Genomic DNA, 25,652 nt, shown 5'->3' with positions numbered 1-25,652 from the left:
GATACTGTGTAATTCAATTTTATTTATATAGCGCCAAATCACAACAAAAGTCGCCTCAAGGCGCTTTATATTGTACAGTAGATCGTACAATAATAGATCCAGAGAAAAACCCAACAATCATATGACCCCCCTATGAGAAAGCACTTTGGCGACAGTGGGAAGGAAAAACTCCCTTTTAACAGGAAGAAACCTCCGGCAGAACCAGGCTCAGGGAGGGGCGGGGCCATCTGTGAGAGAAGGAAAACAGGATAAAGACATGCCGTGGAAGAGAGACAGAGGTTAATAACAGATCTGATTCGATGCAGAGAGGTCTATCAACACATAGTGAGTGAGAAAGGTGACTGGAAAGGAAAAACTCAATGCATCATGGGAATCCCTGGCAGCCTACGTCTATTGCAGCATAACTAAGGGAGGATTCAAGGTCACCTGGTCCAGCCCTAACTATATGCTTTAGCAAAAAGGAAAGTTTTAAGCCTAATCTTAAAAGTAGAGATAGTGTCTGTCTCCCGAATCCAAACTGGAAGCTGGTTCCACAGAAGAGGGGCCTGAAAACTGAAGGCTCTCCCTCCCATTCTACTTTTAAATACTCTAGGAACAACAAGTAGGCCTGCAGAGCGAGAGCGAAGTGCTCTAATAGGGTGATATGGCACTACAAGGTCATTAAGATAAGATGGGGCCTGATTATTTAAGACCTTGTATGTGAAGAGCAGGATTTTGAATTCAATTCTGGATTTAACAGGAAGCCAATGAAGGGAAGCCAAAGCAGGAGAAATATGCTCTCTCTTTCTAGTCCCTGTCAGGACTCTTGCTGCAGCATTTTGGATTAGCTGAAGGCTTTTCAGTGAGTTTTTTGGACATCCTGATAATAATGAATTACAGTCGTCCAGCCTGGAAGTAATGAATGCATGAACTAGTTTTTCAGCATCACTCTGAGACAGGATATTTCTAATTTTAGAGATATTGCGCAAATGGAAGAAAGCAGTCTTACATATTTGTTTAATATGTGCATTGAAGGACATATCCTGGTCAAAAATGACTCCAAGGTTCCTCACAGCATTACTGGAGGCCAAGGTAATGCCATCCAGAGTAAGAATCTGCATAGATACCATATGTCTAAGATTTTCAGGGCCGAGTACAATAACCTCAGTTTTATCTGAATTAAGAAGCAGAAAGTTAGCAGCCATCCAGGTCTATGTCTTTAAGACATTCCTGCAGTTTAACTAATTGGTGTGTGTTATCTGGCTTCATAGATAGATAGAGCTGGGTGTCACCTGCATAGCAGTGAAAATGTATGCTATGTCTTCTAATGATACTGCCTAAGGGAAGCATGTATAATGTAAACAGAATTGGTCCTAGCACTGAACCCTGTGGAACTCCACAATTGACCTTAGTGTGTGAAGAGGACTCTCCATTTACATGTATATATTGGAGTCTATCAGATAAATATGATACAAACCACTGCAGTGCAGTACCTGTAATACGTACAGCATGTTCTAATCGCTCTAATAGGATATTATGGTCGACAGTATCGAATGCTGCACTACGGTCTAGCAGGACAAGCACAGAGATGAGTCCACTGTCAGAGGCCATAAGAAGATCATTTGTAACCTTCACTAAATGGTAAAATGGTAAATGGCCTGTATTTATATAGCGCTTCACTGGTCCCTAAGGACCCCAAAGTGCTTTACATATCCAGTCATCCACCCATTCACACACTGGTGATGGCAAGCTACATTGTAGCCACAGCCACCCTGGGGCACACTGACAGAGGCGAGGCTGCCGGACACTGGCGCCACCGGGCCCTCTGGCCACCACCAGTAGGCAACGGGTGAAGTGTCTTGCCCAAGGACACAACGACCGAGACTGTCCAAGCTGGGGCTTGAACTGGCAACCTTCCAATTACAAGGCGAACTCCCAACTCTTGAGCCACGATCGCCCACTAAAGCTGTTTCTGTGCTGTGATGAGCTCTGAAACCTGACTGAAACTCTTCAAATAAGCCCTTCCTCTGCAGATGATCTGTTAGCTGTTTGACAACTACTCTTTCAAGGATTTTTGATATGAAAGGAAGGTTGGAGATTGGCCTATAATTAGCTAAGACTGCTGGGTCTAGAGATGGCTTTTTGAGTAAAGGTTTAACTACAGCCAGCTTGAAGGCCTGTGGTACATAGCCGATTATTAGAGATAGGTTGATCATATTTAGGATTGAAGAATTAATTAATGGCAGAACTTCTTTGAGCAGTTTTGTAGGAATGGGGTCTAAAAGACACGTTGATGGTTTGGAGGAAGTAATTATTGAAGTTAACTCAGAAAGATCAATTGGAGAAAAAGAGTCTAACTTAACATCAATGGTACTGAAAGTAGCTGTAGATAATATTGCATCTGTGGGATGATTATTGGTAATTTTTTCTCTAATGATAAAAATTTTAATTGTGAAGAAGTTCATGAAGTCATTACTAGTTAACGTTAAAGGGATGGTTGGCTCAAAAGAGCTCTGACTTTTTGTCAGCCTGGCTACAGTGCTGAAGAGAAACCTGGGGTTGTTCTTATTTTCTTCAATCAGTGATGAATAGTAAGATGTTCTGGCTTTGCGGAGGGCTTTCTTATAAAGCAACAAACTATTTCTCCAGGCTAAATGATGATCCTCTAAATTTGTGACACGCCATTTCCTCTCCAGATTATGAGTCATCTGCTTTAGGCTACGTGTTTGAGAATTATACCACGGAGTCAGGTACTTCTGATTAGAGACCTTAGTTTTCACTGGAGCTACAGTATCCAGAGTCGTACGTAGTGAGGAGGTAAAATTATTAACAAGATAATCGACCTCTGTTGGAGTAGCCTTCTATGTTGGTACAGGTCATTGAAGATGATAACAGTGGGTGGATTATATTCTTAAACTTAGTTACAGCGCTTTCAGAAAGACATCTACTTTGATAAAGTCTACTCTCCACTGCTGTGTAATCAATTATTGTAAATGTAAATGTTATCAGGAAATGATCAGACAGGAGAGGGTTTTCAGGAAACACTGTTAAATGTTCAGTTTCTATGCCATATGTTAAAACAAGATCTAGAGTGTGATTAAAGTGGTGGGTGGGTTCTTTTACATTTTGAGAGAAGCCAATTGAGTCTAATAACAGATTACCGGTAAATGCCATGTTGAGGCTGTCATTCTTAGCATCTACAGGGAGTGCAGAATTATTAGGCAAGTTGTATTTTTGAGGAATAATTTTATTATTGAACAACAACCATGTTCTCAATGAACCCAAAAAACTCATTAATATCAAAGCTGAATGTTTTTGGAAGTAGTTTTTAGTTTGTTTTTAGTTTTAGCTATTTTAGGGGGATATCTGTGTGTGCAGGTGACTATTACTGTGCATAATTATTAGGCAACTTAACAAAAAACAAATATATACCATTTCAATAATTTATTTTCACCAGTGACACCAATATAACATCTCCACATTCACAAATATACATTTCTGACATTCAAAAACAAAACAAAAACCAATCAGCAACCAATATAGCCACCTTTCTTTGCAAGGACACTCAAAAGCCTGCCATCCATGGATTCTGTCAGTGTTTTGATCTGTTCACCATCAACATTGCGTGCAGCAGCAACCACAGCCTCCCAGACACTGTTCAGAGAGGTGTACTGTTTTCCCTCCTTGTAAATCTCACATTTGATGATGGACCACAGGTTCTCAATTAGGTTCAGATCAGGTGAACAAGGTGGCCATGTCATTAGTTTTTCTTCTTTTATACCCTTTCTTGCCAGCCACACTGTGGAGTACTTGGACGCGTGTGATGGAGCATTGTCCTGCATGAAAATCATGTTTTTCTTGAAGGATGCAGACTTCTTCCTGTACCACTGCTTGAAGAAGGTGTCTTCCAGAAACTGGCAGTAGGACTGGGAGTTGAGCTTGACTCCATCCTCAACCCGAAAAGGCCCTACAAGCTCATCTTTGATGATACCAGCCCAAACCAGTACTCCACCTCCACCTTGCTGGCGTCTGAGTCGGACTGGAGCTCTCTGCCCTTTACCAATCCAGCCACGGGCCCATCCATCTGGCCCATCAAGACTCACTCTCATTTCATCAGTCTTAGAAAAATCAGTCTTGAGATATTTCTTGGCCCAGTATTGATGTTTCAGCTTGTGTGTCTTGTTCAGTGGTGGTCGTCTTTCAGCCTTTCTTACCTTGGCCATGTCTCTTGAGTATTGCACACCTTGTGCTTTTGGGCACTCCAGTGATGTTGCAGCTCTGAAATATGGCCAAACTGGTGGCAAGTGGCATCTTGGCAGCTGCACGCTTGACTTTTCTCAGTTCATGGGCAGTTATTTTGCACCTTGGTTTTTCCACACGCTTCTTGCGACCCTGTTGACTATTTTGAATGAAACGCTTGATTGTTTGATGATCACGCTTCAGAAGCTTTGCAATTTTGAGACTGCTGCATCCCTCTGCAAGATATCTCACTATTTTTGACTTTTCTGAGCCTGTCAAGTCCTTCTTTTGACCCATTTTGCCAAAGGAAAGGACGTTGCCTAATAATTATGCACACCTGATATAGGGTGTTGATGTCATTAGACCACACCCCTTCTCATTACAGAGATGCACATCACCTAATATGCTTAATTGGTAGTAGGCTTTCGAGCCTATACAGCTTGGAGTAAGACGACATGCATGAAGAGGATGATGTGGACAAAATACTCATTTGCCTAATAATTCTGCACTCCCTGTACATGGATGTTAAAACCACCCACAATAATTATTTTATCTGAGCATAGCACTAAATCAGATAAAAAGTCTGAGAAATCAGAGAGAAACTCTGTGTAAGGCCCAGGTGGACGATAGATGATAACAAGTAAGACTGGTTTCTGAGTTTTACAGCTGGGGTGGACAATGTTAAGCATCAGGCTTTCAAATGAAGTAAAAGTCTGTCTTGGTCTTTCATTAATTAATAGGCTGGTGTGAAAAATTGCTACCACACCGCCCCCTCGGCCTGTGCTTCGAGGTTTCTGGTAGTTAGAATGACTCGGGGGTGTTGATTCATTTAAACTAACATAATCATCCTGCTGCAACCAGGTATTTGTAAGGCAGAGTAAATCGATTTGTTGATCAATTATTAAGTCATGTACTAACAGAGACTTGGAGGAGAGAGACCTAATATTTAATAATCCACATTTCACTGTTTTGTTCTTTGGTTCAGATGTGGATACTGTATTGTTCTTTCTTTTTGATTTTTTATGTTTAAATTGTTTATTGGTGGTTTTTAGTTTGTTTTTTGTCTTTTTGGGAGCTGACACAGTCTCTATGGAGATGGGTTTTTGGGGAGTTAGCAGGAGGAGAGAAGCTGCAGAGAGGTGTGTAAGACTGTAACTCTGCTTCTTGGTCCCAACTCTGGATAGTCATATTTTGGGGCGACCGTGGCTCAGGGGGTTGAGAATCGCATCTGTAACCGGAAGGTCGCCGGTTCGATCCCTGGGCTCTCTGTCCTGGTCGTTGTGTCCTTGGGCAAGACACTTTACCCTACTTGCCTATTGGTGTTGGCCAGAGGGGCCGATGGCGCGATATGGCATCCTCGCTTCTGTCAGTCTGCCCCAGGGCAGCTGTGGCTACAACTGTAGTTGCCTCCACCAGTGTGTGAATGCGAGAGTGAATGAATAGTGGCATTGTAAAGCGCTTTGGGTGCCTTGAAAAGCGCTATATCAATCCATTATTATTATTATTTAATAAATTTTCCCATATTTCTAGAAATGAGAGCTGCTCCATCCAAAGTGGGATGGATGCCGTCTCTCCTAACAAGACCAGGTTTCCTCCAGAAGGTTTGCCAATTATCTATGAAGCCCACAACGTTTCTGGGATAGCAAAGCTTCAAAACAGGAGTTCTCTGGATTTTTCCACAATTTTTTTTATTTTTTTTTATTGTTGGTTAATGCTGCAGTAAGTGTTACTCCTTTGATACAAAGCTGCAGCAGACCTCTATTCTGTAATTAAATGACAACTTTCGGTGACTTAAAGGGTATAATGCTACTTTTCCATCATGACAGAACCATTTACATTGAGAACATGTGTCACTGCTAATGCTATAATTGTTTGGAAACATTTTCCTATCTTGCTGTCTGCTTATTTTGTGCATCCCTTTTACTAAGCCTTGAACAAACAACTTTAGTGCAGTTGGAAACACTCACTGACACGCTGGATGTGCACATGTCTGTTTCTTCCACTATTGGTTTTCATCAAAAAACGCTTAGATAAATTATGATCTCTAAACTGTGGTACTAAAGTCTCACTGGAACGGTCTATTAGTGAGGACAATCAGTGTAAAAGTGTGCTTTAGTGGTATATTTCTTGACAAGAAGCAGTTTTAGCTTGAAATCAAGTTAAATGTGCATCTTTCCATTTCTATTCTAAAGTGGTGCTGATTTCTCTGGCTCTAAAGGCAGGGCTTTTTCTTTTCTTTCTTTCTTTCTTTTTTTTTATTTTAATATAATGAGCATAGAGCAGTTAATTCTTCTCTGCTCTATGGCTCCTGGCAGGAGACAGTCTTGGAGGACAATTTGTTTACAAGGCAGGAGGTAATTGCAATGCTCGACCCCTCAGCTCAGCCAAGGAAATATCAATGCTGGGCTTGGGAATCACTGAGGGGAAGCAGACAATTAGCCATCACTGAAAACCCCTCTGGTGTGCCCACCATGGTTTCTGTCTTTGGAGCTATGCAGCATATCCAGAAATGGAATGGACGTAAGGAAGAATTGGCCTGTTTTTTGTTGATCTGAAGAAGAACTGTTTAATTAGGTCATAGCTGGCAGTAAAATTGGGTTGTGGACTGTCCAGCCTTTGGACAAAAGATCCATTTTTCCTCTTCTAAATTTTCCCAGTGGTTCTCACCAAACCATCAAGCAACATTAACTGCTTCTGGGAACAGATGAGGACAATCTTGCCCCATCCTCTCTTTTACAATTACACCTCAGACTACAGTCACAACATCACCTTAGTGGCCTCTAAAGGCTGTAGGTCTGCACTTCCTTCTATAGATTTAATCTTCTTTCTGTTACACTAATTTATTATGTTGTGTAAAACCAATTCCCTGCGTGACTACTTTGTATTCACTTTATATTCCTTTGTGCAGGAAAACACAGACTTCTCAGCTCTTTGATCAATGTGCCCCTTTATGAATCACAGATTGGTATCAGCTTGTGTTCTGTCTGAATACAGAACTCACTGAACACAAAGTTATATGTAGCAGGGTTTTGTTTTTAATTTTTATATTTGCCAAGAAAGCTAGTAAAACATTTTATGAATATACTTCAAAAGTTAATTGTTTTCAAGCAAAACCAAACATGAAGGAATCAATCAAAGTCAGAATGCAAAGAACAAAGTTATATTCTGTAGGTGAAGATGATTAAAATGCATTTATTATCTCGTTTAGTAACATTCTTCAATGGGAGCTCCATTGGATCTTGGAGATTGTGGAACAGAATATTTTTTGGGAACTAGCAAAAAGAGGAAAAGACGCCTTCAACTAATCTCCACATTTTCACTCTCAATAACGCATGGTGGTGACGCACACAAAACTGCATGGGCCAGCAATGAAATGGAGAAAAGGGAGCTGAAATGAGCCACATTTCCGGCTTGAGTGAACGCTGGCGCGTCTGGCTGCCGCTACTCACCGGTTCATTTTTGGATTTATTTGGATTAATTGGATTATTTGGATTCAGATTTGAATGAACAGGGACATCCACACTCAGGACCAGATCGATCTCTGCCTGGGATTGAATTGCAACGCTTGTCCTCAACTTCTGTTATTTCAGCTGAATGTGTTCTCACGTCTTCTTCTCAGTGAGCGGCACTAGCTTAACTGTTTGAGCTATTTTAGCCTACCTGTTCGTTGCTCCGCCCGGCTCAGCTCCTTTTCCTCCACACAATCGAAGATGCGGACCAAGATGTTCCTGAGCTGGTCGGCACTATTTTGGATTCTCCTGACGCTCGTCTACCATCCTACGGCTGGACTGCTCTGCTATACAGCCGCTGAGCTCCTGCGCCTTCGCGGGCAGCTATCGCTCCCGTCGCCGGCGGAGCTTCACTACCACCCGGGCATCACTTTCCAGCCTCGCCAGAGATACATCCATCGCGGGTCCCGCAGGATTTTCCATAACTCCAATGGAACTAAATCGTTCTGGTCTGCTACTCGCCGCCCTGATCGGGCTGTCAACCATCGATCTCTAGCCCACCTGCCCAGGGCGCCCACCGCGATTAGCAAAAAAGAAGATACTCCACTCAACTTCGGTCTTCTAAACATTCGTTCATTGACAAGTAAGGGACCTCTCATCCAAGACCTCCTATCTGACCGTAAGTTTGACTGTTTCTGCTTAACTGAAACCTGGCAACAACCTGATGACTTTTCTCAGCTAAACGAATCTGCTCCTCTGGGGTTTGTTTACTTTTCTAAACCCCGCTGCTCAGGTCGTGGGGGTGGTCTCGCGATCCTTTTTCGCCAGCACTTGAAAGTCCTGCCGGTTAATGTTGATACCTTTAGTTCTCTAGAGGTCCTTGCATGTGAGCTGACTGGACCCATTCCCACTATCATAGCTACTGTATACCGCCCCCCCAAACCTAACCCTGTCTTTCTCAGTGACTTTGCTAATCTACTAACCCATCTTTCATCTCTCTCCCCAAATGTGATCTTGGTGGGAGATTTCAACATTCACATGGACAATAATGACCTTCTGCTCACCAGAGACTTTTCCTCCTGTCTCGAAGGCTCTGAATTTAAACAATTTATCGATTTCCCCACTCACTCTAAAGGACACACCCTGGACTTGGTCTGCTGTTCTGGTCTTACTCCCTCGAATCTTTCTGCTACTAAAATCCCCATAACTGACCACTTCCTCCTTTCATTTAACCTTACTCTCTGCTGCTCTTCTACCAAGCCAACCCGTCTCATCTCGTTCCGCAACATCAAGAACATTGATATGGACATTCTCACTACCAGTTTGGACAATCTTCAGATTCCGGACTTCTATTCTACTCCTGATGATTTGTTGTTATATTATAATAATTGTCTACGCACTGTCCTTGATTCTCTGGCTCCTGTAAAAACCCACTCTGTTTCCTTCACTCGCTCTGCTCCCTGGTTTACCTCTGACCTCCGAGCTCTGAAGGCCAAAGTTCGGCAGCTAGAGCTTAAATATAAGAAATCTGGTTTAACTGTTGATTCAGAAATCTATAAATACCATGTACTTCAGTATAAAGACTCCATTAACAAGGCCAAACAAAGCTTCTACTCTGGTATTATCAGTTCTTATGAGGGTAATGCTAGGACTCTGTTTTCAGTTTTCAACAAACTAATTCAACCCCCCAACGCTTTACCACCGCACTTCTATTCCTCTGAAACATGCAACTCCTTGATGCTGTTCTGGACTACGAAAATCGATAACATCCACCAGCAACTCAGATCAAATGTTGTGTCTACGCCCTCTCCAGAACCTTTTCTCCTTTTTGAGCCGTTTTCCACTTTTCATCTTCCTGATTTATCTGATATTTCCGAGTTAATATGTAAATCAAAACCTGCCACATGTCATCTTGACCCCATGCCCACGGGGCTTGTGAAATTCTGCCTCTCTTCTTTACTCCCACTCATCTGTGCTATCATTCACTCTTCTCTCACCACCGGTATCGTTCCCTCCTTATTGAAGACTGCTCTAGTCACTCCTATACTGAAAAAACCTTCTTTAGATCCTAACAACTTTAACAACCTCCGTCCGATTTCCAATCTACCCTTCATTTCTAAGATACTCGAAAAAGTGGTTGCAGCTCAACTTCATTTACACCTGGTTAATAATAACATCTATGAGAGATTTCAATCTGGTTTTCGCTCATGTCACAGTACCGAAACTGCTCTACTTAAAGTCACTAACAATCTCTTAATCGGAGCTGACTCTGGTCTTCTCACCATTCTCGTCCTTTTAGATCTGAGCTCAGCCTTTGACACCATTTCTCACTCTGTCCTTCTAAGCAGACTTTCCTCTCTCGGCATCTCTGACACACCCCTCGCCTGGTTTCAATCATATCTCCTCGACCGTTCCCAGTTTATTCAACTAAGATCATTCCGCTCTCGTCTATTCCCCGTCACCTCTGGTGTACCCCAAGGCTCAGTTTTAGGCCCTCTTCTCTTTATAATATACATCCTCCCTCTAGGTACCATCTTCCGCAAATTTGATCTTCAGTTTCACTGTTTTGCTGATGACACCCAGTTATATCTCTCTTGCAAACCTGATTCCTCCCTCCCACCTTCTTCCCTTACAGAATGTCTATCCGAGTTAAAATCCTGGTTTACCTCTAATTTTCTAAAGCTCAATGAGGATAAAACTGAGATCCTCCTTATTGGCACCAAATCCAACCTTTTGAAGGCAAACCATTTCTCACTCACCATCGATAACTCCACAGTTCTCCCTTCTCCTCAGGTTAAGAGCCTTGGTGTCATCCTAGACAGTTCACTTTCTTATAAATCACACATCAATAACCTCACCCGTTCTGCCTACTTCCATCTACGTAACATTAACAGATTGCTTCCTTCTCTTTCCACCCAGTCTACGTCCATTCTTGTACATAGTCTTGTTACCTCCCGTATTGACTACTGCAATTCTCTTCTGCATGGTCTCCCCTAAAAATCCCTCCATAAGCTTCAACTGGTTCAGAACTCTGCTGCTCGCATTATCACCAGAACCCCCTCCTACCAGCACATCACCCCTGTTCTTCAGGAACTTCACTGGCTCCCTGTGAAATTCCGGATAATTTTCAAACTTCTTCTGCTCACCTTCAAGGCCCTTCATAACCTCGCTCCTTCTTACCTTTCTGACCTGTTAACCACCACTTGTTCTGCCCGTTCACTTCGTTCTTCTTCTTCTGTCCAGCTTACTGTACCTTCCTTCCGCCTCACCACCATGGGAAGCAGAGCTTTCAGCTGCTCTGCTCCCAGGTTGTGGAATTCTCTGCCCCCTGAAATAAGAAATATTGGTTCTCTCCCCCAGTTTAAATCCCAACTCAAAACTCATCTGTTCAAATCTGCATATTCACTGTGAATCCACTGTTTGTTCATTTTATCTTGTGCTTTATTTTATTGTTCTTATTCTGCCATTGTTTTACTAAGTGTTTTATCCTATTGTAAAGTGTCCTTGGGTGACTTGAAAGGCGCTCATAAATAAAATTTATTATTATTATTATTATTATTATTTCTGCTAAATCTACTTGAACATCTTTAGACACGACAGGATATTGATAGCTAAGAAAGACAGCACCTAATGCATTGGGCATTTGAATGCAAAACAATCCAAAATCAATGATGGTATACTAACAACATTGCTACTTTAATGGTAGTATCATAATTTATGGTTAGTTTAAAATGTAGGCGTGATTACTCGTACTTTAATGTTGGTACATTCTGTGAAACGTATTGGTTTGGATGAACTACTCCTTGGTGGACTACCATGAAGAAAAGCTAACATAAGGCAAGGCTGGGCAATGAGTCCAATTTTAATTTCAGTTACGAATTTGCCTTCCAACAATTATGAAAACAAAATTACTCTTCTACAGTCATTTTTTTCCTCATGCTTCTTTCTTTTACTGCAGTGTGCTTTTGTCCCTCCCTACACACCCCATTGCAATGCCAGGTTAGTTTAACTGCAGACAGAATGGCTAAAAGAGCGAATTGAAAAAGGATCTATCTAAAGGAAGTAAAACCCAAAAGGTTTCTTTAGGTGGACTTGTGGAACAATCACTATTGGCTGCCTTGGTCTCTAGATCATTCAGTGTCCTTCACCAAGGGAATACACTAGCTGCAGCTGCATCACATTCCGGCACAGACGTGGCCAGTGATTTTAACTCCATCAAACATTCCTCCCAGCAGTGGCCATATTACTTAAACAAACAAACAAACAAACAAACAAACAAACAAACAAACAAACAAACACACACACACACACACACACACACACACACACACACACACACACACACACACACACACACACACACACACAGAACAACCCAAAAAAAACCAATTTCAATCAATTCATCATCTTGCACAGAGCAGATGCAGAGGACAGGAATGGTGCAGAGTCTTCTAAACTATTCCTAGGATCACTCTGCTTCAACTCTGTGTCCCACATCCTGAAGCTATTTTACAAGTCTCCCACACATAAGTCCTCTGATGCCAGGGCCTCTCTTCACCTACAGTATGTCTAAACTTGCAGATATCCCTCAGTGATCACAGGCCCCAGTGTTATCGTCAAAAATGCTCCATTATCAGAGCTTCTAAGTGATAGAAGCTCTAAATCCACCCTCACATCATATTTATTGACTTAATTTCTTTTTGTTTAATTGTTACATTTCAATATATTTCAATGGGATAGCCTGGCAACCTGACCAGGGTGTACCCAGCACCCTAAAGTAGTAATACTATTTCAGGGCTGTCTGGCTGTCTGGCTGCATGGATAGCTACTTAAGGAAATCCACTTCAAAAGTCTTGTTTTATATTCAATAACTGATGTGTAATGAAATAAAGTCAAAAAACAGAGATAACATATTTGACCACAAACTGCTTATGATTTTGTGAAAATTAAGCAGCCTCTCTGTGCTGACGGACGTGGGTTACTGACCTGGGAGCCTGGCTGTCCGGGCTTGGGTCCTGGTTGGTGTGTCGCTGGGGTTGTGGGCGGGTGGGTGGATGGGGGCTCAGCCCTGGCGCAGGGTGCTGCCGGTGAATCGAGCCACCTGGGGGGCTCCTCAACTGGTGGGGGAGGCTGTTACATCTTGCAGGAGGTCTCCTCTCTCCAGGAAGTGACTCTGCAGGTGGGGAGAGATATAGGAGAGGTGGAGGAAGAACTCAATCACCCAGACATGCAGGGCCTTGGGGTGCAGGTGTGTCCCCAGGGTGCAGGGGAGGCATCCCCCCCTCTGTCCCCTTCTGGCTGCCTGTGCCTCAATTTTATCCCACAACTTAGACATTCACATTACTCACACTCTCATAACACATACATATGGGACCTTGGGGGTGGGCATGCTGCACATCATCCAGAAGACCATCAGTGTGTACAACCTCACCCCTGGCGTCGTTGCCCACCTCTCAATTTTAAATACATGTAGACATTGAGGGCTATCAGGAGGGGCTATGCGCTTACCTGCTGCTCTCTGGCAGGTAGCTCCATGCCTCCCTGGGTTTTAAATGCACCTTAGAACACACATGCATCAACACTACATATGAGCGGGCGGAGGGAGGTTTGGAGTCTTCACACACCCCCGTTCTCTGTTGCCTGTTGGGGCTGGGAGGAGGAGTTGGCCATCCGACTGCGGTCTGGAGTGTGGGGCCTCCCTGCTGCTGCGGAGTCGGGGCGGTCTGCCTCCCCCCACCGCAGGGAAAAGGGTAACACCACCTGGGTCTGGGTGCAGTTCCCCCTTCAGGGGCAAGGGTACCTAGACCTGGGGTATAGAGTACGCTTGGGGAGTGTGATTGTGTGTGCAGTGTCTCTTTATGTCTGTTTCCACGTTGGGTGAGTATTGAGTAATTGCATATGAGACCATGAGGGTGGGAATGGATGTTTGTATCTGTGTGTGCCTGTTGGTTTGTGTCTCTGTGTCAGGTTGGGTATCAGACGCCACCTCTCTAGGGACATCTCAGGTCCTCCAGGGTATGGAGGCCTATCTCCACCACCACTCCCCTGCCAGTGGCAGACGCCCTCAGACATCGGTACATTGGTGGTTCTTTGTGTCCAGGGATGGGCGTCCAGGTACCCTCTGGCTCACTCCTCGTGGCTTCTTGTCGGGGCATGGAGCCTGGGGCTCACTCGGGCTCCTTCGGGGGTGGGGTGCCCTCGGCCTCTGGGTCTGGGGCTCGGTCACTCTGGCACAGCTGGCTACCGGCGGAGCTCACGGGCACGTCACTGGCTTCTGCTCCGCGGCTGCTGAGCGACCCTTCATCTGGTGCTCTCCTCAGCTCTTTTCAGGATAGTGGCACGGTTGCCCCTCCATTGGTCTTCCTTGGTCTCTTTTGCTCTTGGGGCCTCTGGATGTCTGGAGCCTTGATCTCCTCCATGCCTGCTTCATGCCCAGGAGGACGGGGCTATGGCTCCCCACATCCTCTAGCAGATCATTACATGAAGGAACCTTTTAAATACAAGCGTGCTCATGCTCACAGGTGTACACACGGGTGCTCACACACACACAAAGTTTGGCTGCTACCTCAAAGCACACTGTGCGCTGTCGATCTTACGTGCTGCACAATAATATTTACATTTACATTCTGCTCTTGCTCTTGACGAAGGCGGTCACACTTTTCTTCTCTCCTTCTCCTCCTCTCCCTTAGCTTCCCTGCTTAGCCTCTTATGTCCTTGTCTAGTCTCGTGTTTTTTTTATTACTTTTCCCTGGAACATTCTCTCACAGTCTGTTCTCTAAAACCTAAAACAGGAATTATGGATTGGATCAACTGGTCCCTAAATGCAATTGACACCCCTTTTTCAATGAGAAGTTTGGGCTTGGGTGAGCCTGAGTGCTGAAGATATCTACCTATTCGGAACCATGGTAACAGGGTTCTGGCTGATCGGAGCTGGCTTGGCTCTGACTTATCGAAGAATTAAGAAAGCGGAACCGGCTGTTCAAACCCCCACAAGGCTGCCCGCTGGGATTGAAACAATGGGAAGAGGCGTGAGTTTCTCAAAATGGGCTCATTGAGTCAGCACGGATAAGATCTTGGAGAGGCTACGGCTGCTGTGAATACTCAGAATAAGATCTCTGACTGCAGACTGGATACATTTCGGAAGGGCTAGCTCGGAATAACATCTCTGGGTGCAAATTGGATGACATCTCGGGGAGGCACACTGCCGTGAGTTCTCAGAAATCGGCTCCTTGAGCACAAGAAATGACAACATCACAGAGCGCAAGTATGGCGAAGCTGGCGGCTCTCCAACGGGAGATTGAGAGACCAGTGTTGGACTGTAGAACTTCTTTGAAATTCATATGAGCTGTTCGCACTAAAGTAAAAACCACCATCACTTCATGCAGATACCTCCTTTGGCGCCAGCTGCGGTCTCAAGGCTGGAGCTGAACAACAAAACCCTGATAACGACTGTGTTTAGTCTGTTCCTTCCCATTCCATGCAAGGCAACCTGGGTTGGCTGGAAGACTGTTTACTTAGCCTAGCAGGGCGTAGGACACTGTCTCAGCTGAACTCTGGACACGCACACACATACATATACACTGATATGCACACACTCATCCCCTCTCCCTTTCCAAACGACTTCGATGATTATTCCCGTCCGATGCTGCACCCTTTACCCACCCCTGTTGCTTGTCATGTGTTTCTTTGGTGTATTAAGAGTTTTTTCATGTGCTATGTGCAGAGGTGTTTTTTTTTCTGTTCTCAAACTGATCTCCCTGTTGGAGCTCAGTCTGGGGGGAGTTATTTTTTTCTCCTTATCTTTCCTCATGTGGTGCATTTTCCATTGTTATACCTCTCTGACCTGTCTTCCCCATGTGATGTTTTGTGTAATGTATGTATGGTCAGAAGGGTAAGATGGCGCTGGCACGGCTGACAGCCTTAACCTAATTTCCCTCGGGATGAATAAAGTATTATCAATCAATCAATCAATCAATCAATCAATATTTAATATTTAGTATTTACTGTTATATTCACATAGATCATCGCGATGATGTTGTTTATTATATTGCTCTCTTTTTCTTTGCTTGTTTTCTCTTTTTTCTTTCTCAACAGGTGATCCAGGTGATTGATATATGTATTTTTTGTCTGTTTGTTTTGTTGGTTTTTGGTTTTTGCCCTCTTCCCTGCTCTTTTGCTTTCCCTCTTTCTTTCTCTCTTTTCTTTTCCCCAGTCAAGTCTGTCCCGTGTTCAGCAAATGAAAATAAAATAAACAATAAAAGCAAAGGTGAATCAAATAGACCAATACGGCAAGGCTGGGATGGTCCATTTGGTAAAGTAAATCCGTTGGACATCTTTCTTTGCCTTTAGACAACAATTCTGATGGCAAAAGAACCAAACGGGACAGGCAAAAATAATAAAAATAAATTAAGCAGCCTTCAACAAAAACTGATTAGACACAAGCTTTTTATTTACATCAACCTTCATAACACAAGAATGTAAGAAAATGATCCATATTTTTAATTAGCTGGAGGTTGGCAAGTTTATTTCCACAATAAAACCAACTATTTGGCCTACTTAAAAAATGCCATATCCGAGTAAAAGATGACTTTGGCCTAGCCTGTCTCAGCTACAATTGCCCAAGAGCAGTTCGCACCCTACCAAGCCACAAACACAACTTACAAATGTACTGGGAACATGTCAGAGAGGCCAAAATGTTGCCTTAAAAAATAGATCCCAGTATTATGGAGCATCATTAGGATCCTTGTGATTAAGTTAGAAAAAGCCACAGAGAACCCCATAGGACCCAAATGAGCTACTGCCAGTACCACAGGACACCCGCCCTGACACTTTCAGCTGCTCCCTTATGTCCCACGGGGTCCCCATAGTGGATAGATCCACACGTTTGATTTGGCACAGATTTTACACCAGATGCCCTTCCTGACACAGTCCTCCCATTTGTCCAGGCTTGGGACCAGCACTAGAGTAAACTAGCTCATTACCTCCTGAAACTGGATTTGTGTTCCTCCCAGCTTCAAACGCAGGATCTTTTACATGCAGCACATATGTGCTAATCATTACACTATGGAGCCATGGAGACACTCGCATGGGTAATGTGTCCATTACCAAAACTTTGACCCATGTGTCCACTGGTCAGAGCTTTGGTGTAGTTATCTGACTGCTGGTGACAAGAACACAGCTTGCCAAAAGCATTTAAACTCTAATCTGTATGTATGCCTGTGTTACTATTTATTATAAATTGGTGATTTTCCCTAACTACTGTGTCACATATCAAGTTTTGCTATTACTGTAAAATAACAAATTGGAACCCATATGAGCATTATCATAAAGCACTTGGTGACAGTGGGAAGGAAAAACTTCCTTTTAACAGGAAGAAACCTTCAGTAAAACCAGGCTCAGGGAGGGGCGGCCATCTGCCGCAAGCGATTGAGAAGATTTCAGACTTGGAATTAGAAAGATATTCAAACTGAGTGGGCAGGTTGCAGAGGTGGGAAGTAACGAAGTATTGTCCTTAAGTAGGATTTTCAGGTATTTGTACTTTACTTGAGTAGTTTTTTTCTGACAACTTTTCACTTTCATTCCCTACATTTTTAAACAAATATCTGTATTTTCTACATCTTACATTTCAAAACAGACTTGTTACTTTTGGTTTAAAGCATTTGAGGGGAGTTATTATTTCACGTCACTGCGGGCCTTCAAACATCAAACCAATCTGAGTACAGTAAGACATGAAAGCAGTCCTGTTTGTGTACTAATCACCAGGTAAAAAGAGATGAAAGAGGCAAAACCATGTACCAAAGTCAGGGGTTAAAGTGGGCTGGTGTTTTTATTTTTCAATATTTAACAACTGCAGTTGTCCATAAGTTGTAGTTGCAGTACTTCAGCATCGAGCTAGTGATACAAAAGAGTGGCAGCTAATTTAAAATACGTTTCTATCAGCTCAACAAATATCAGCAAACACACAAACTCTTTGTGTGCAGTTTGTCACACAGTGTGTTGCTAGCTAAAGGTCCAGCTGCTGTATTTCAAAGGGAGAGGAAAGAAAAAGCTAACTTCACTCAGAGATGGAGAAAGATAAGATAGACAGGAGGAAGAAGAGAGGTTAGATTTAACGGTAAGGACTGCTCAGTGGAATTTGATAAACTATAAACGTAAAGCTCACATGTTAGTCCCCATGTTTTTAAATCAGCTATTGGGTCTGTGCATGTAACATTATGTTGCAAAACATACTGAGGTAGACTAACTGTGTTATTTAAAGGTTGCATGAGAATAATCAGTGGTTTAGTGCAGGATAAACTGGTTGGTTTGCTGTACTGTGATGGATTTAACTTTTCTCCCACCTGCTGAATCCCATTTTGGCCTCTTCCCTTCTAGTTTTCCTCTACAGTGGAGGGAGCAGAAAACATTTTCAGCAATTTCTTATATTCCTTCTTTTTCTCTGCTCATGTTCTATTTATCTGAGTAGAGTTTAAAAGTTTAGACTGAAATACGTATTCCTATGTTATTTTATTTTTATATTAATATAACACAAGGTTCAGGTAGCTTTGCACAAAAATATCTGGTAGAAACAGCCTCCGGAGAGTTCATTATTATTTTCTTACTTTGAGTACATTTTAGAGCTGGTACTTTTTTACTTTTATGTGAGTAAAGAAGTTGAATCAGTACTACAGCTTTTACTGGAGTAACGCTAGTTACTGTACTTCTGCTTAAGTACAGACTGTCTGTACTTTTGCCACCTCTGGCAGATTGCCATGAACTGTTAATTTTTTCCATTTTATCTAGTCCTTCCTGATTAGCACTTGTGTTTAACAATAAAAATCTCCTCTCCGTAATTTTAAAACATAGCACTAAACCTTTATGAATTAGCCACATTAAACCTATTGTAGATATTTTTGATTAAATCCTCGTAGAGAAAACAGCTCAAACCCAATTATCTCATGAACTGAATTATAACTTCACATTAGCTCCTTTAAAACCTTGAATGTCTTGTTCGTCATGCAGTAATATTAGAATCTATAGTATTTTTCTTTCCAAAACAACACTTACATAATGAACCCGTCAGCTCCCCAAACCCCCTCCAGTTTTGTTGAACTACTTTTCCTTAATTTGAATCACAAGATTAATTTTGTCTTTGCATGCATGAATAAAAGCAGCATCTCATCTCATCTCATCCTCTCCCTAATCCTTTTCTTTTCTCTATATTATAGCATGAAACACACAGGCACACCCTAAATGAACTCAATGAATGATTGAATGTTCATTGATTGAATGAAATCAATGAACCTTGGAGCTACCAAAAACCTGCTTCGTGAACTCTGGATGGATTATTTTGCAGGGAGAAGGAATATATGGATCTGATGTGAATCTATTATCCCCGACCTAAGTGCAGTGACATTCGGTCAATAGCAGTCAGCGCCAGTTTTTCCATATGGCACAGGTAGATTTCTGCAGAGCTGATCACAATTGATCAGCGAGCCTGTATCTGCATCCGAGTTTAATATAATGAGCCTGACACTGGGAGGTCTGCAGCAGTGAGAGAGCAGAACAAACTCTGCAAGCATTTTTCGATTGTTTGGTCTATAAGTGCCACAGGAGGAAGAAGTTTATCGAAAGAATTGCCAAACTTCATTGCATTAATTGCCCTGTCATTGAGAATGCATTCAATGTGAGCAGCAGAGTAGAATCGCCTTCTTCTGGAGCCGCTTTAAAAGCATGGTGTTAATTAATTCATCCACCATTCAGTGCCCTTTTCTCCATGCAGGGACCGCAGAAAAAAATATTCAGCATTTAAATAAGGATTTGAACTTTTAATTTATCTTATAAAACCTCTAACCTTTTGCTCATTGAGCTTGACTGAGTTAATTATTGCAACAAATACACCCTTGAAAAAAATCACTGCAGAGTCAGATGATTATTCAAATGTTCACAGTCATCTCCTATGATTTGATAGTGTCTTTTGCATATTGACTATGCATGTCCTTTTCTTTCATAATTGATCTGCTTGTAAACAGCTTATTAGTGCAAAGATTGCTTTAGGACTCAATAAACTCATCTCATTAGGAGGGAAATGCATTAGTGCAGATTAATATGAAGCCTGAATACTGATGAGAGTGGAGGGTGACGATTTCTTCGTCCTCTTCTCCTGGAAAACCTGCACAATCATTCTTTCTATTTGGAACAAAGGGACAATGCACTGTCAGCCTGCATGGAGCACCAGAAACCATGTTAGCATCCACCTCAGCTGTTCAGTCCATCTGTGTGCTTTCTCCCTTGTATCTGAGCCACACACACTCAATCTGCGGTACGCCAGTGGGAAGGGCTGGTGCGAGAATGCCATCTGTAGTCACACCATCAGATCCACCCTGGCGGCTGTCCACACCATGCCCTGCTTATTTATCACTTCCTGGCACATGGCAAAGATGGTAATTGATTTTATTTAGGCCTCTTTTACCCTTCATCACTTCACCACCCCCTGTGTTTTCTTCCAAACTCCTCTGCCTCTGCTCACCATCCTTGTGCCATTCTAGAGGCTTTTGGCGCATGCAACATTTTTTTTTCTGCAAGTGTCAAGGAGATACGTTATTCTAAATGAAAGGCTGTAGAGAAAATACACTGAGAGCAGCATTAATTCTGTTGCATGTGCTGTAGTGTGTAAGGCATCAGTGCGCACTTTGTCATTGTGCATTCAGGCTCGAGGCTCTGTATATCTGAAGGGAGGGTGGTGGGGAGAGGCAAGTGACAGTGCTGAGTGCTGCTGCTGCTGCAGTGGGACTGCCATTGGTGATTCGAGCTGAAGAAAGCAAGGTGGTCAATAACCCTCAATGAGTGCCACGGGATCTTCATGTTAGGGGCCTCGTGCAGCCTGAGGAGACTCATTAGGAGCCAGGTACACTGAGGGGTAGTGTGGTTCCCCTGCCAATTAACTTCAAATACCTTACTCCACTTTATTGGGACTTTGTAAAAGCCCAGTAAAAGAGTCTGTGCTTGTCTGAGTTACCAACAACCATTATTATGTGGTAGGTAAAGCTAAACACGGCAACATACAGAATTTTGCTGAAAACAACGTTTTACAGGCAAGCAGTCTGCCCCGTGTCTTCCACTCTGTTGCTCTGCACACTGAAAGAAAAAAGGCTTTTAAGTAGACATTGATAGTATCAATACCAATGCTGGTACTGGTATCAGATCTATAATAGAACAGTAGAACTGATATTTTGATTCTATTCTCTAAGTTCTCTAAGCCCATTGTGTTAAATAAATGTTGCTTTTGGAAATGAAAAAATATACCTAAAAATGCGCTACAAAAATGCCTGAAACGTGTTGTGCTGACTATCACATCTATTTTATTAATAGCCTATAGCAGTGTTTCCCAACCTTTTGGAGCCATGGCACATATTTCACATTAGAAAAATCACACGGCACACCATCAAACAAAAATGTCACAAAAAGTATATTGATAATTTTTCTCTGTGGACCAGGTATAGCGGAATTGGCTCGGTTTGTCCCCAATATACCTTTTTTGCTTTATTCTGTTTTACTGGCAGTTGGCAATCCAGTGTCTGCTCACACCCCCACAACCTCACCTGTAGTCAGCCTGGAATCCAGAGCCACACCACTGTGCCTGCCTCTCTCTTCACATGTTGCCTCCTGTGAGATTCCTGACCCCTCCCCCACCCATCACCTTCACTCAATACCAGGTTGAGATGCAAATGAGGAGACTTCACTCAGGCAAGTCTGCTGGACCAGAGTGAGTCCCCTCGTCCTCAAGACCTGTGCCCCCCAGCTGTGTGGAGTCTTTCATAAACTGTTTATGCTGAGTCTGAATCTGCAGAGGGTACCAGTGATGTGGAAGACATCATGCCTCGTCCCTGTACCAAAGACGCCACGTCCCAGTGGCCCCCAGGATTACAGGCCCGTGGCACTGACCTCCCACATCATGAAGACCCTGGAAAGGCTCATCCTGGACCAGCTGCGACCCATAGTAAGACCACAACTGGATCCCCTTCAGTTCGCTTATCAGCCTCGTCTCGGAACTGAGGACGCCATCATCTACCTGCTCAATCGTGTCTACACCCATCTGGACCAGCCGGCGAGCACTGTGAGGGTCATGTTTTTTGACTTTTCTAGTGCTTTCAATACCATCAGGCCGACCCTCCTGGGTGATAAGTTAGCAGCGATGCAGGTGGATGCTTCTCTGGTGTCCTAGATTGTTGATTACCTGACAGGAAGACCACAATATGTACGTCTCCCACAGTGTGTGTCTGACAAGGTAATCAGCAACACAGGGGCACCACAGGGGACTGTCCTCTCCCCCTTCCTCTTCACCCTCTACACCACAGACTTCAGCCACTGCACAGAGACCTGCCATCTTCAGAAGTTTTCTGATGACTCTGCGGTGGTTGGATGCATCAGCAGGGATGATGAAACAGAGTACCGGGCTGTGGTCGACTCCTTTGTCACGTGGTGTGAGCAGAATCATCTGCAGCTCAACGTGGCAAAGACCAAGGAACTGATCGTGGACTTCAGGAATACCAGGAAACACTTGACCCCTGTTCCAATCCAGGGGGTCAGTGTTGACATTGTGTAGGACTATAAATACCTTGGAGTACACATTGACAATAAACTGGACTGGGCTAAAAACACCACAGCACTTTACAGGAAGGGCCAGAGTCGTCTCTATTTTTTGAGGCAACTGAGGTCCTTCAACATCTGCCAGAAAATGCTCAGGATTTTCTACGAGTTTGTTGTGGCCAGTGCGATCCTCTATGCTGTTGCATGCTGGGGGAGCAGGCTGAGGGTAGCAGATGCCAACAGACTCACTCAATAAAGGAATCTGTAAGGCCAGTAATGTTGTGGGGATGGAGCTGGACTCCCTCAAGGTGGTGTTGGAGAGGCGGATGCTGTCCAAGATAAAGACAATGTTGGATAACACCTCCCACCCACTCCATGACATGCTGGTCAGTCACAGGAGCACGTTCAGTGAGAGACTGAGATTACCGAAAAGCACCACTGAACGACACAGGAAATCTTTCCTGCCTGTGGCCATCTCCCTGTACAACGCATCCACTTAACACACTGGTTACTGCTACAACTACACACGTTTCTTTTCCAGCTATTTATTAATGAGTGACTTATGTATGTATACATATATATATATATATATATATATATATATATATATATATATATATATATATATATATATATATATATATTTTTTTTTTTTTTTTTTTTTTTTTTTTTTTTTGACTAATTAGTGTGGGAAGTAAATATCACACTTATTTAGTGGTCATTAAAATATGTTCAGTAATAGCTGATAATTTATCTTATAAACCATGACACACTGCTCCTCCCCTACAGAAGCTGCCTTTGTAGGTTATCGATATTGGTAATACTGGCTCAGTATTGACTTGGTATCAGACCAGTACTAAAATTTGAAGTAGTGCACACCACTTTTATTGAATTAAACTTGAAATTAATAAATATATGATAATAATAGCTGCCACAGTATTCATGCATGTACAAGCATGGCTATGGACTACATACCTTTGTATATGCCAGAAAGAGTTTCTAGTGAATGCACTTAGCTTGAAGAATAAATACACACCAGATCAATAGGAGATATGATTATGTTACACAATTTTATTAAAGTTCACAAGAGAGCAATTTTAGGCATTGCAAAGATAATGCACTATGTGTCATTAAGGTGAGGTTGCCAAATTCAAAAAGGCAGCATGATCCTGGACATCAATTCTTGTAACTGTAGTTTTTCGCACACTGTGTCTGAGGAGGATGTGCGGAAGTGCTTCAGGAAGGTGAACGCACGCAAAGCTACTGGTCCGGACGGGATTCCCGGCCGCGTCCTCAGGTCATGTGCGGCTCCGCTGGCTGGAGTGTTCACGCACATCTTCAACCTTTCCCTCTCTCTGTCTGTAGTCCCAGCCTGCTTCAAAATGGCCACCATCGTCCCTGTACCCAAATCCTCCACCATCTCCTCATTGAACGACTGGCGACCTGTAGCCCTGACCCCCATCGTAAGCAAATGCTTCGAGAAGCTGGTCAGGGACTTCATCTGCTCTGCACTACCCGACTCACTGGACCCTCTACAGTTTGCATACCGCCACAACAGGTCCACTGATGATGCCATAGCCCTGACACTACACACTGCCCTGTCACACCTGGAGAAGAGAGACACGTATGTGAGGATGCTGTTTGTAGATTACAGCTCAGCATTCAATACCATCGTTCCCTCGAAGCTGGACAGGAAACTGCAGGATCTAGGACTGAGCAGCTCCCTCTGCAGCTGGATCCTTAGCTTCCTGTCTGACAGACGCCAGGTGGTCAGACTGGGCAGCATCACCTCATCCCCCATCACACTGAACACTGGTGCTCCACAGGGGTGTGTACTGAGCCCTCTCCTGTACTCACTCTACACCTACGACTGCACAGCCACTAACAGCTCCAACATCATTGTGAAGTTTGCGGACGACACTACAGTGGTGGGTCTTATCACCAACGGTGATGAGACGGCTTACAGGGAGGAGGTCAGCGCCCTGACCCACTGGTGTCAAGACAACCATCTCACCCTCAACGTCGCAAAGACAAAGGAGTTGATAGTGGACTTCCGGAGGTGCAGAGAAGTACACACCCCCATCACCATCAACGGCGCTGCTGTGGAGAGAGTGAGCAGCTTCCGGTTCCTTGGCGTACACCTGGCTGAGGATCTTACGTGGTCAGTACACACAAACAAAACAGTGAAGAAGGCGCAGTGGCGCCTCTTCTTTCTCAGGAGACTGAAAAGATTCGGCATGAGCCCCTGCATCCTCAGGACCTTCTATCACTGTGCCATTGAGAGCATCCTCACTGGATGCATCACCACCTGGTATGGCAACAGCACCGCCTACAACTGCAAAGCTCGCCAGCGAGTAGTGCGGTGCTCTGAACGGATAATTGGAGGTGAGCTTCCCTCCCTCCAAGACATCTACAGGAAGCGCTGCCTGAGGAAAGCGGGGAGGATCATCAAGGACTCCAGTCACCCCAGCCATAAACTGTTCAGACTGCTTCCATCAGGAAGGAGGTTCTGCAGCATCCGGTCCCGAACCAGCAGACTGAGAGACAGCTTTTTCCATCAGGCCATCAGACTGCTGAACACTTCATAGACACCTCAGCTTCACTACTGGAACTTCAACATTATGCACTCCACACTGTATATAAATGCCACTTGTTTTGCACATGTCTCAACTCTGTATATTTTATATATTTTATTATTATTATTATTATTATTATTTTATTTTACTTTTTTACTATTTAATTTGTAAAAATGTGTATACACACACACACACACACACACACACACACGTAGGAAAATATTTAGTATACACATCCAGATATGCATACACTATTATATATTGTACATATATTTATTAGTTTCAGGTTGGCCATTCTTGTATTTTGCTCGTTTGTGTTGTTGTGTTTGCACATCTCTGTTGCTTGTGGGGCTCGCACACAAGAATTTCACTCGCATGTGCTGTGCCAGTGTGCCTGCACATGTGATGTGACAATAAAAGTGATTTGATTTGATTTGATTTGATTTTCTAACACAGAAAGTTTTAGCAGTGAAGCCATTTTAATTATAATATACTGGGTAATGTCTTTCAGCACACTACAATTATGACTTGTAACACAAATACAAAAAAAAAAAAGACATTATTGATCATCAGATGCAGGGCACACTGTGCACTTCTGCAAAGCTTGTACAATAGTTTTGCATTCATGAGCAATTTAGATCGAGTTTTTTTTTTTTGGTGTATGTGCTATCTCGAGCTGTCATTGCCTTTCTCCATGCAATGCCGGTAGAAAATGAGCAAGGCATTAAGATGGGCGGCAGTTGGGAGGCAGGTCCAGGGAAAGATCAATGCAATTTGCAAAGTGCCTTCCACACAATTTCAGCGCTGGATCATTTCCAACAGGAAGACTGGAAGATACATA

The sequence above is a fragment of the Aulonocara sp. 'chitande type north' Nkhata Bay genome, linkage group LG1 (assembly GCF_057382095.1).
Source record: "Aulonocara sp. 'chitande type north' Nkhata Bay isolate Kocher_YH1m ecotype deep benthic linkage group LG1, A_spYH_male_GT1.1, whole genome shotgun sequence".
NCBI lineage: Eukaryota > Metazoa > Chordata > Actinopteri > Cichliformes > Cichlidae > Aulonocara > Aulonocara sp. 'chitande type north' Nkhata Bay.
The sequence above is the reverse complement of the archived record's forward strand: the minus strand, read 5'-3'. Positions refer to the sequence as shown.